Genomic DNA, 13,536 nt, shown 5'->3' on the forward strand with positions numbered 1-13,536 from the left:
TACAAAAGTAATACAATTGTATTTAGGCCTTAAAATGAAACGAACCACCTCTCCTAAATGAGAACATAGTATTACTACTTTACATAAATATGACTATGTTTTTCTAATACTTAAATAATAAAAATTATGGCATATTTAAGCTACGAGTGGTGTGGTTTTCCTGAATACAGAGGGAAGACAGAGCTAGAAGCACACTCACCTCAAAATTAAAGGGTAAAAAACCAAAGTCAAATTCCATTTTTAAACTAGTGTTCCAATGGTTATTAAGAGATAGGAATCAGGAGTCAGATTTCAAGATGCCAAGATGTGAAATCTGCAATTCATTTTCTTTTTATACAAAAGATGAAACTAAGTTAACATCTGCTATCCAGAATATAAAATTTAAAGTCTTGATGTGAACTGAATTCTTACTTTTAAGGTGAACTTCCAGTCCTTTCCATTCACAAATAGGACTTGATTTATTAAGCTCCCTGCTTTGTATCTTCAGAGTTGATCAAAGCACATTTTCTTAGTACAATCTGTATTGTTCCAAGTGTTTTATAAACATCTTTTTTGAGAGTTTACAGGAGTGATCTGAAATCATATCCAAGGTTTCATCCTATGAGTCAGTTATTCTTAAAAGGAAATAGAATCTCTGTCTTTATCACCTTTATTTCCCTGTCACAAATCTAACTCTAATCTGTCACAGAATTTTTAAAAAAATTATTGGTAGGATTATCAATATAAATTACTGGCTTTAAATACTAGGCAGGGCAAAGGGGGAAAAAAAGGGCACAATTTTATTACACAGACATGAAAATTACAGGTCTACACAGTATCTGAGCTTTCATAAAAGTCTCCTAGCCAATAAGGATAACACTCAAGGCTGGTCTACCATCTAGCCCTACACTGATACCCCCCCAAATCTGTATTTCCTGTCCTCATCTGAGACCCAAACTGTCCATCCAGTGCCTGCTGGATATGTTCACCTGAATCTATTCATTCATACAGATATTTACTACATACCTACTACATGCCAAGTACATTATGGTAGGCTCTGGAGATTCATAGCAAAGAAAAGAGACAGTCCTGTCTTCACAGGGCTTGTAATTGTGAAGGAAACCAAATCAATTAAATAATCATAAAAGTATATAACACACAAATTGTGATTAGCCCTCTGTACCAGTCTAGACTAGTACCTCTAAATTAGTCTAACACTGAACTTGGTTTACCCCATGCACTCTGGTCTGCTCAGCCCCTGAACAAGCAGGGGATAGAAATGGTGCCGTCGCAGCTTACCAAAGCCACAAATTTGGGAGGCATTCCTGACCCTCCCTTCCTCTTTAGATCTCCTTAATCTCTGGGTCCTGCCTAGATCCCCAGACTAGATGTGCATGGTTGGCTCTGCCCAGAACCACCTTTCCCTACTTCTTCTGGGAACTCCCAATGTGTGGTGGTAGAAAGTTCCAACAGAGACCTCTTCCGTGGAGGCCTAAAATCCAAGGCCAAGAGAGCCCTGGGACTTTAAAAACTAAAACTGAGAGGGAGAAGCTCTTTCTTCTTCTTGAAGAGTGTGAGGATAGCCCATGTCCTGCAGAGAAACTGGAGGCAAGAGACATAGGGGCCAGAGTCCCTGTGATAATGAGGACCACTCTCAACCCTTCAGGTCCCTGAGCTTGTCCTGGTTTCTGCAGTGCTTCATTCCTTTTGGATCTTCTCCAGGAACTTCCCAATGAATTCCCCCTTGTAATTTAATATAGTTTGAGCAGGGTTTCTGCTACCTGTAGCCAGGATTCCTAAGAGCACCTAAATACTCCCAGCCTAGGACTTACCTAAATTCTACCACAAATGCCCTCGTTCAGGTCCTCATCAACTCCCGCCTGGACCCACTTAACAGTTTAGTGGGTCTTCTGTCCCCATCCTTCCCTTGCATCCAGCACCCCCAATACAGTCATCAGGATGACACCAGAGACCTTTCCCATGCTGGACACTTTAATGCTCTCCTTGATTTGGACAAAATCTAAATTCCTCAACAGGATACACCCAACTGTCTATAATCAATCTTCTTCTCCAGCCAAGCAACTGTTATTCCCTGCCTCATGTTTTATGCCTGACTATATGGAATTACACAGGCTTCAGCTTAGAGAGACAAAGACACATACATGCACATATACACATCATGCTGAACTAATTAATAAGTAGGACATTTTCCTATCTGAGAATTTTGGGAATCTGAAGAAATTCAAGACAAATAGTTTTGTTTAGGCTCACTTCTAGGCATCAAGCTATCACATCTACATCTATATTTTATTATATCAAGAATCCTAAGTATGGCTGCTATCCAAAATCTGGTGCTAGGGCACATGGCACACACAGCAGCAAGTAACCAGAAGAGAAAAGTACTGATCACCTAACCATCTTTGTGGACAGGGCACAAGTCTTCTCCTCCATGAGGTGTTCTCAGCCAGATGGAAAGAAGTCCTCCTTCCTCCTTTCTGTATTCCTCCAGAATGGAGACACCCCTCACATGGCACCTGTGCTCTTATCCTTGTGGATGGAGCCAAGTCTTCTCACCTCTGGCTCCCTGAGCCCAGTAAAGTGCTCAGTGCCTATGAAACACTTATAAATGTTCATAAAATAATGCATGCATTCTGAGCTGTGCAGAACCCTGAAAGGCAACTTTTTAATTAAAAGGTGGTGGAGAGGGTGCATTTAGGTGTTAGGTTAGGAAACCTGGTCTTCATATTGAATTAGATAAAAATATGTGAAAATACAAAAGATGTTTAATGCCTCTAACCCACTGTATAGTTAACCAGTTGACGATTTTGTATCAATTTTTTACATGAGAGATGCCTAGAAATAAGTTCTGACTTGTAACTTCTAAAAAACTTCAGAGAAAAGATCACACATGCAAAAGAAAAATAAATCTGATTTAATCAAAATTTAAAACTTTTTGCCTCAAAGAACAAGAAAGTGAAAAGACAATCCATGGGATGGGAGGAAAACTGTACAATTTGCATTTCTGATAAGAATATGAGTGTGTGTGTGTGTGTGTGTGTGTGTGTATGCATGTATCCAGAATATGTAAAGAAATCTTATAATTCAAAAATAAAAAGATAACCTAATTTTTTAAATGGAAAAAGAATCTGAATAGGTATTTCTCTTAAAAAAGATACACAAATGGGCCACCTGGGTGGCTCAGCGGTTGAGCATCTACCTTTGGCCCAGGGTGTGATCCAGGGTCTCGGGATTGAGTCCCACATCAGGCTCACCACATGGAGCCTGCTTCTCTCTCTGCCTGTGTCTCTGTCTCTCTCTCTCTATCTCTCATGAATAAATAAATAAAATCTTAAAAAAAAAAAAAAAGGATACACAAGTGACCAACAATCATATGAAAAGATGTTCCACATCATGAGTCATTAGGGCAATGCAAATTAGAAACACAGAAGATACCACTTCACACTTACTAGGATAGCTACTAAGAAAACAACAACAACAGAAAATAAAGTGTGGGGCAGGGTGTGAAGAAACTGAAATCCTCCAATATTGCCGATGAGAATGTAAAATGGGACAGTCACTTTGGAAAGCACTTAGAAAAAGTTAAACACAGGGCAGCCCCAGTGGCTCGGCGGTTTAGCACCGCCTTCAGCCCAGGGCGTGGATCCTGGAGACCCAGGATCCAGTCCCACATAGGCTCCCTGCATGGAGCCTGCTTCTCCCTCTGCCTGTGTCTCTGCCTCTCTCTCTCTCTCTCTCTCTCTCTCTGTGTGTGTGTGTCTCTCATGAATAAATAAATAAAAAGAAAATCTTAAAAAAAAAAAAAAGAAAAAGTTAAACAACACAGAGTTACCATAGGACCCAGCAACTCCACTCCTATGTCTGCATCCAAGATAAGTCTGCCCAAAATCTTGTACCTGAATGGTCACAGTGGTATTATTCGTAATAGCCAAAACATGGAAAACACCCAAATGTCCATCAATGGATGAATACACAAAATATGGCTTAGTCAGGCAATAGAATATTACTTAACCACAGAAAGGAATGAAATTCTGACGCATGCCACAGCATAGATGGACCTCAGAAACCTGCTAAGTGAAAGAAGCCAGACACGAAGGGCCACATGCTGTATGGCTGCATTCATATGATGTACCCTGAACAGGCAAATCCAAAGACACAGAGAGCGGCTTAGTGGTTGCCAGGGGCTGGAGGGAGGGAAGAATGAAGAGAGACTGCTAATGGGGATGGGCATTCTTTCTGGAGTGATCAAAGTTTTCTGGAATTAGGGAGGTTCAGTGCTCACCTCTGAATATACTAAGTCCATTAAATTGTGGGCTTTAAATGTACCAGCTGAAATTTACAGTATGTGAATTATATCTCAATAGAGCTATTATTTTTTAAAAAAGTGACTGCACAAAATCATACAGTGACATCTCTGTACAGGGGCCTTACTGAATCACTCTGCCTACTACAGGATAACCTGTTGTAAAAGACATACAATCTGTTCAGAGGAGGAAATGATTTATTTTCCTACCACTAAATCCCCACAGCGACCAACCATAAAATCCAATCCAAAGTAAAAAGAGCAAAGAACAAAAGAACACACTATTTGCAATTCACTGGCAGGTATGATATGGAATTAACTGAAGACCGAATCAAAAAAAAAAAAAATGTTTAGCGCACTGCTCGCTTCCCTTTGATTACACAGATTTAAAACAAGTCAAAGTCCTTTTTAACTCATGAAAAAATGAAAAACAAGCATTCCCTCCTGTAACAAAATTAACATCCCACAGAAGGTCTGTTTGTACTTGGCCGTCATGAACCTTTCATCTCCGAGCACTGCTAAATTAAACAAGCCTATGTTGTATTGAACACAGTGAGCCAGACACCCTGGCAGGCTCCTCACTTCATCAGTGGATGCTGAAGAACGTTAGAAATAAAGAGGATGGTGAGAATGATGGTGATAGTGGTCATAAAGTAGCTTGGACTTCACTTGTCAGGGATTTTAGGTATCCATAATAATGAAACATTCTAACAATTGCAGGACCCCTTTCTCTGTCGGTGTATATATGAAGAGAACATAGACTTTGGAGCCAGACAGATATGAATTTAAGTCATTGCTTAGGTTTGTTTTTTAACATACTAGCTGAGCACCCAAGAACAACTTTCATAACTAAGGCATTCTATGCTCTAAAACTGGATGACTGCATCTATCTTCCGAGTTAAGTTAAAAGGACAAAATGAGGGCATGCCAACAGCTCAAGATGCAAATCCTCACTGTGCTCAACTCTCCATGGCAAATGCTCATTTTAAAGTTCATATCATGGTATAAGTAATTGACATCAGCCACCCTTTTTCTATCTCAAGGACATCTAAACAACCAAAAGATCCTATGAAGATATATTAATTACCTGCTTCAATAGAACTGAAAGTAAGAAAGCCATCAGTAAAAGTCTGTTTTAAATGTATTAAATGAGGGCATGACACAAAGCATTCATTCACCTGAAAGATATTTAAAAGTACTGAACTGAGAGACACACACCAAGAGGAACACTTACTATTAGAGAGAAATGCCTATTTTTTAGTGCAATAATTGGTAACCTTTCTGTAAAGATTGATGCAATCTGATTATAATTCCCAAGTGTCAGTAATCAGTTCTTAAGGTAAAAGAAAGAGGAAGTCGGATGGTTTCAAGCACTCCAGAAAAGACGTAGGAGGATATCCTTTCCCACTGACAGCAATTACTGTTTGAGTGACGGCTGCTAGAACATTCAGACTGAAAAACTTTGTCACATTAGAAGAGACTGAAATCTATTTAAAACAAAACTTACTGGGTTTAACGTACACAAACACAACCCTCACCATGAACTCTGTGTCCTCTCCAAACAAACCAAACAGGCATGAAGACAAAGCTTCCATGGAACTCCCGTATTTGTCACCACACCACATCATGGCTATGATGTGATAGCCATACTCCCATGCTGGAAATCTACTCAATCAGGGTATCTGGACACTGCAGTAATGGACAAGAGTCAGACGCCCTCTGCCCAGCTCCAGACGAATCTCTATCATGCCCAATGCAAGGCAAAGCTCCCAGGGTCAGCAAAGAAGGAAATTCCTCAAGGAGGATAGAAGGGTCAGAGGCTGGAGATTTTTCCCTAGGGAGTTTCTCCAAGCCCTATGCTCACTTTGGAACTTGAGGCCCAAAGCTACCGCTCTCCACCCCTCTTTATCTCACACAAGTAATAATAATGCCTTTGTGAGAGACCACTCAGGTATGCACACTGCAGAAGCAAGCCCAGGGTGCTTACTAGGGATCCATGCTGCATATAAGCACTTAGAAATGTCTTTCCACTCTTTCTCCAGTTCCATACTCTCCCCTGATCATTAAACCAGTTCATCTGAGTCTTCTACCACCACAAATTCTGGATATGAAGACAGAGCTTCTCCTCTTTCCAACTTTCCAATCAAATAAGCACTTATACTGCCAGTCTAAACTTTAAGCTTTATGCCTAAAATAGGAAGAAATTGTTACAAATGCACAAAATCCAACCCATACGTAAGAATGTCTTAGAATCTGTTTAAATACAGCATAACAATTTTTACAAATGCAGCTAAGAGGAGAAATAAATGATAAAGTCTTAATTTTAATTAAGATTTTGGTTTAACTACTACTAGTAATTCCTCACTTTTCAGCAGTATTTTTAGAATTAGGGTTTTAAAGCATGTGATTAAAGAAATCAACTCATTGGTGAAGTGAAAGCTACTATATAAGCAAATTCCTATACTACCACAGAAAACAGTTTCAAGAACCCAGAACTTTGGTTATTTTAGAAAACAAATACAAGGTTATACCATTAGCCATAATAAAATAACCAATGGAAAAATCCAGGAAATCGCACTAATTTAGACCCCACTAATGAAGACTCAATAATTTCCTTTCAGGTCTGCCTAGATTTAACTTTGTACTATTTTAGTAAGGGGTTGCTAGGAAAATTAAAGTACAACTAAAAATTGCTAGGAGATTATTTAATCAATTTAACATTTTTTACATGCAAATAACTGCTGCTAAAATACTAATTAAAATTAGCTCATGCATTCTTTAGAATCCCATATTCCATTCCAGTGGAAACAAAACATATGAAACAAAAATCTACAACATTGCTTAAATCTATTAAGTGCTTGTTCCATCTGCTGTTTATTTTGGCTGTGAAAAACTGGTTTAGGAGTCAGAAAAGCAGGATACTGGACAAAGATTTATACATTCTTCTCAATGGCTGGCAATCTATTTCTCTACTTCTATTTTTAATAAATGCTGAACCACACAATTAAAAAATAACTCAATTTCTCTCCATTATAATTTAATATATATTATGGGGTATTCACTTTATTCTTGTCTTCAAAACACATAACTGAAAAATATTCCCAAGTCTATAATACCAAATATCCCAAGATTCTGGAATTAAGATCTAGTATCTTACCTAGATACTTACTTTGCCTTTAATAGCAACGATAAAAAAAAAACCCAAAAACACAAAGCAGATCTAAAACACAGCAGTATATGTATGTGATTCTGAAAATAAATGGGATATAGTCTAAACCAATAGTCCAAAAAAATGTCACAAAATGTTACTGTAGCAAGTGTCACTACAATTATGTATGTCTAGATTTGGGCGCCTTTAAGAGTCACAGATACTGGTTTTCTTCTTCAAGAATTTAAATTTCTTAATTAAAATTTAAGGCACGTCTCACTTAAACCTTCGTTCTAACTTAACAATACCAATATACATCAATCATCACTTCCTTCAAAAACAATTTGACAGTCTGCCATATACGTGCCAAGGGTCACACTAGTTGCTGGATGTAAGCTGACAGATAAAACATACTTGGTCCCAGCCTCAACAATCTTAACTTGGAATGAAAAGCAAAGCACCCACATGAAACACAATCTATATTACAAGAAGATGCATTTTATATAGAGAGAAAAAGATGAATTTTAATTGGCTTTTGATTAAGTCAAAGAACAAACGGGAGGACAATGATACAGTTGGTGCCTGTTTTGTGGGAGACCTTAAGTAACTTTTATTTGATTGAAATAAAATCCAAAACAAACATAAAATTAGAGTTCACATTCATATCACAAACTGGTAAAATACTCTGGACAGATGGGACTCAACAACAATATTCACAGGTTTACATTTAAATACATATTCAGGTAATTGACAAACTCAGTAAGTATTCTATTGTCACCAATTGTGAATCCCATTCTCTAAGCTAGTCTGCAATTGGGATCCATGTTCGAAAGATGTTAACAAGTTAGTTTTTAAAGCTTCTTCAAGCTCCACTCTAAATGAATAAAAAACAAAAGCATTGCTCCCTACAGAGGAAAACTTTGGTATCCAAAACAATTAGTTAGTTGCCAATAATTTAAAAATATTTATAATGAGGTAATCAAGGCAACCGAACTAAAAACAAAGAAACTCAACATATTTCAACATTTTCATCATAATAAAGTCCAAGAGAATGTCTCATACTTGAGAATCACAGGTTATGTTCTCAGTAAGGTAACTCTTCATGTAAGTAAGAATATCAAATGAAAGGGGTCTTTGAAAACATAAAGGCTCATTTCAGTCAAAAACCTTGCTATCTCATAGATACCACTTTTTTTTCTCCTATTGGATGGGCAAAGATAAAAAAGATTAACAAAACTCTGTGTGGGCAGGGATATGGAAAATAGGACTCTCACTGACTTCTGGGGTGGTGGTGGTGATAAATTGGTAGTCTTTACAGAGGGCAGTTTAGTCATATGCACCAATGTTTAAAATGTGCATCATCTTTGACTCTGCAATCATACTTCCAGGACGATAAATAAACAAGTATACAACGGTGTGAATACAGGATTAACCAATACACCATTACCCACTAGAAACAGTCTAAATGGTCATCAAATGAACAATTAAATAAACTATGGTCCTCTGACAATGAAATATACCACAGTCAGTAAAATGATCATGCCTCTTACAATTCATGTGTAGAGATACATAAGATACACTGTTGCATCACACTACCATATGTAGGGTAAACCAACTTATTTAATGATCTGTATGTGAGTACTTCTATATCCATAGATACATTTCTCAAAGTATATTCACCAAAATATTAACAGCAGTCATTTCTGCGTGACAGTTAGGTATCTACTTCTGTCATGATGTTGTTTCATACTGATGGAAGTTTTTTCTATTGTAATAAGAAAATATATCTTCATTTAAGGAAAGAAGTATTACTATCTCAGCAAAGTGCCTTCAAATCCCTTCAGTTTCCTATTTTAAAAACAAACTTTTCACTGAATGTTGTGAGTATATATAGCCACCAAGCAGCTTATGGGTCTCCACCTGCTGGATCTCCTTTTCAGTCCTATACTTTAAGATAATGAAGTAATGAGAATTTAAAGATTAGATTCAAAGAAGTAAAGAAGGCCAAATAACCTTGTTGAAACAACCTATGTTCCTGGCATCTACCTTAAAAACCCCAGGTTCTGTGAACATAAAGTACTCCTAGAACAGTCTCCCTCTTGCATCTTAAGAAAGCAGGCCGTGGAGAAGAATTTTAATAATCGTAGGGGATGGCAAGAGTTTTCTTTAAAAAAATAATAATAAATCATAAAAAACTTACCTCAGTAAAAATATTTAATTATCTTCCTGTCTTACATTCTCTTTCTTAGCACCTGTACTGTGAACCTGGAGGGGAGAAAAGCAACAATTACTTTTTTCTGAATACCTACTATATGCCAGGCGGGGGTGGTCAGAGAAAGCCTCCCAGAGAGCATGAAGTCCAAGATAAATTGGAAAAAAAAAAAACAGAAGTTACTAAAAAGGGATGGCTGGGCAGGAAATTGGGAAGTTGCAAGGGTAACAACTTTTCCTAAATTGTTCAAGAATCTGTAAATGACGCATTCAACAAACAGGCCTAGAGCACTGTAACACGTTAAGAGTTGGGCTGTTAGAACAGCTGCATTGGAATTTCAGCTCTAGCACTTCCTAGCTTGTATGGTCTTGAATAAGTACCTCCACCTTGGTGTGCCTTAGTTTCCCCATATGTATAATAACAGTACCCAATTCGTAGCATTGCTGGGGACTGTATGAACTAATCCACATCAGGGTCTATAAAACAGTTTCCCTAGGGAGTTTCTCTGGAACATAACAAACGTTCATTTTTATTTTTATTAATACATGCTCTTACATGGTAAGTCTGTTTGTCTCTCACCATCACCATTATTGTTAGCATTACTGTTATTGAGAAAGGACATAATCCTCGTCCTCAAGGGGTTTACAGTATACTGGATGAGATAGGAGTTATCCAGATATGTAGCATAAGGCTAAAGAAAAACCAAAGTCAATTATTCATTCCCTTAATTAACAAATACCTGAGTGTCTAGTCTTTCCCAGGTATTTTGCTGGACATTTTTGATGGATGGACAGATACGGTTTCTATCCTGTTTCCAGTCTATCAAGGCCCACACTACTGGGCAGACGAGCTGCACAAGGAGACAGATACAATTCCTCAGTGGGTGCGCGGCAATACGTATCCCAACCAGCAGAATGGGATAGCCAAACATTCTGGGTGGAAGGGACGGCATTATAGGAAACACAGACCCTTCAGGGAATGCTAAGCAGTCTTGTCAGGATGCATCTGACAGAGCAGTAAGGAGTGAGGCCTGAGAACAGGGAGGCCTCAGTGCCCTACTGAGTTTGTCCCCTGATCTAAAGCATACTGGTTATTCTGCTCAAATGGAATCACAGCCTACTTTGACTTCAATTCTAGTATCTGTTTTTCTTCATCATTTCTTTTTCCTCTTTCAAAGGTGACAGGGGTTAAGAGAAGGAAAAAGAAAAAAAAAAAAAAAAACAACAGCTTCAACCCACATTAGCGCTGGTGACGCTGGTAGCAGAAGCAGCACTAAGTGATGAGTTACATATTGTCCTTTTTTAATTCCTCCAACATTCTGATATGGACTGAACTGCTCCTTTTACGGGTTAGGGAACTGAGGCTCAGAGAAGTCAAATGGATCTCCTGAAGCCCACAGACTAATAAACACGGACACAAGTTGGGACTCCCAAAGCTTTCTTTCTCTTAGGCAAAAATGTGTAAGGGATTTTGCAAAATTTAAAGTCTCTTAAAAACTACTCATAACTTCAGGGACTATCAATTTCTGTACTTATACAGAAAAACAGCCTTCATCCACACAGTCAAAACCACTTAGAGAAGATAAAGGGAAAATCTCACAAAAGCAACAAAAAAGAGAAAATAGGTACAATAAATCTAACAAAAAAATTGGCAAAACCTATATAAGACATCTCTAAAATGCTCCAGGAGGACTCAAGAGCCAAATCAAATCAAACCAATGAAAAAATACAAATGTTCTTGGATAGGAAAATATCAGAAAGACATCAATTCTCTCTGTAAAATGAGTTTATAATTTTAATATCATCTCAATTTTTTAAGTGTTTTCTTTTCTGGAACTAGACAAAATGATAAGTTCACATGGAAAAATAAACAAGGAAGAACTGCCAGGAAAATGAAGGGCAATAGGGGAAACGAAAACATTTTATAAAACCAATACCGTGTACTGGTGTATGAGTAGAAAGAACAATGAAATAGAATAGGAAGTCCAGAGATGTGCCCCAGTATACCTGGAAGTTCAGAATACAATGAAGGTGTACTGTATTCTGAAACAAATGGTAAAGGTAACTGGTAGCTACATGGAAAAAGATGAAGTTGAATCTATATATCAGCCCTGAACATCAGAATAAATCAGAATAAATCCCAAATATATCAAAGATTTAAGTGTAAAAATGAAACCATAAAAGTATTAGAGGAACACATGAACAAATTTCAAATTCTTGGAGCCCTTTCTGTGACTCAAAATCCAGACACCATAAAATATTAACTACCTAAATTTTTTTTTATACATTTATTTATTTATTCATGAGAGACACAGAGAGAAAGAGAGAGACAGACAGACAGAGGAAGAAGCAGGCTCCATGCAGGGAGCCCGATGCGGAACTCGATCCCAGGACCCAAGATCAAGGCCTGAGCCAAAGGCAAACGCTCGACCACTGAGACACCCAGGTGCCCCAACTACCCAAAATTTAAAGAAAAATCAGTTAAGCTTTCTATGCCAAAATACATGATGGTAAATTAAAAAAAAAAAAAAAAAAACCGGGGGAATTGCAGCTCACATCGTAAACGGTTAATCTAATTTATACATTCCTAGAAATTGGTTAGAAAAAAACAATCCAAAAGGAAATTACAAAAGGTATGAACAGACATTTCACAGAAAAAGAAATAGAAATCACCTTTAAGCATATAAAAAAGATGCTCAGCCTCATTCATATCAAAATAATACACATTAAAACTACACTGTTATTTTTCACAGATATGTATTTCAGAATAATACATATCTGAATGTTGCGAAACACTGTTGGAGAGGCTACAGAGTAACAGGTACCCTGATGCATTACCTGCAGGAGTTCGAAATGGTACAACCCTGAAGAAGGGCAGAATTTATCAAAATTATAAATGCACTGCTGAATGACCCACGAATCCTACTTCCAGAAAGATATCCCAGACACACCTCACATTATGTGGAATGAGATATATACAGGTTTATTCACAATGACATTGTGATTCTTAAGAGAATGGAAAAATATTGGAGGAACTAGCATCAATGAGGACTAGTTCATTAAGTTAGGGAACAGGCATACAGTGTAATATTCTGAAGCTGTTAACTAGTCCATATTAGTGTACAGTCTTTTCTATACACTAATATGGAAAGATCCCAAAGGTGTATTAACTAAGCAAAAGCAAGGGGCAGAATAATTTACATGGTATGCTATATTTCATATATAAAGAAGAAAGTATATATAATTTACTGGTATTGGCTAATGTCTACACAAAGGAACATCTAACAAATAAAAGAGGTTATTTATTGGGATACCTGGGTGGCCCAGCGGTTGAGCATCTGCCTTGGGCTCAGGGTGTGATCTTGGAGTCCCAGGATCAAGTCCCACATCGGGCTCCTAGCAGGGAGCCTGCTTCTCCCTCTGCCTGTGCCTCTCCCTCTCTCTCTGTCTCTCATAAATAACTAAATAAAATCTTTTTTAAAGAGAGGTTATTTATTGGGGAGAGGGGACAGGTTAGACCACAAGAGCTGGAAATTACACTCCTCAAAATAAGTTGTTTTAATTTTTGAATCACTTGAATATTTTACCTATACAAAAGTAATTTTAAAGTGTTAAAAGTGTAACTCCCAGAAAGAAGTACTCATAAGCCAGAGTCAAAATCCAATGAGCATTAAAAGAGAATTTTCTCTGAAATTAGATATTGACAAGCAATTATTTTTTTAAAAAGATGTTTATTTGAGAGAGAGAGAGAGCATGCACGTGCACATGCACATGACTGGGGGGAGGCGCAGAGGGAGAGGGAGAAAAGAATCCCAAGTAGACTCCCCACTGAGTGAGGAGCCCATTACAGGGCTCAATCCCACGACCCTGAGATCAT

General features: G+C 37.7%; 1 protein-coding gene across 22 annotated transcripts in view; it reads right to left on the reverse strand.

The window, feature by feature from the left end:
• MRTFB (myocardin related transcription factor B) overlaps positions 1-13,536 on the reverse strand; it is a 271,363-nt gene that overhangs the window by 173,751 nt on the left and 84,076 nt on the right. For 20 of the 22 annotated variants that reach the window (XM_072753817.1, XM_072753808.1, XM_072753815.1 and 17 more), the window contains one exon: positions 9,649-9,713. The gene's annotated coding sequence lies outside the window, so the exon portion shown is untranslated. Of the gene's footprint in view, positions 1-411; positions 574-9,648; positions 9,714-13,536 lie in introns of those variants that run through there. The other 2 variants (XM_072753818.1, XM_072753811.1) reach the window with 1 other exon arrangement.

Source organism: Vulpes vulpes, chromosome 3, assembly GCF_048418805.1.
Source record: "Vulpes vulpes isolate BD-2025 chromosome 3, VulVul3, whole genome shotgun sequence".
Classification (NCBI taxonomy): Eukaryota; Metazoa; Chordata; class Mammalia; order Carnivora; family Canidae; genus Vulpes; species Vulpes vulpes.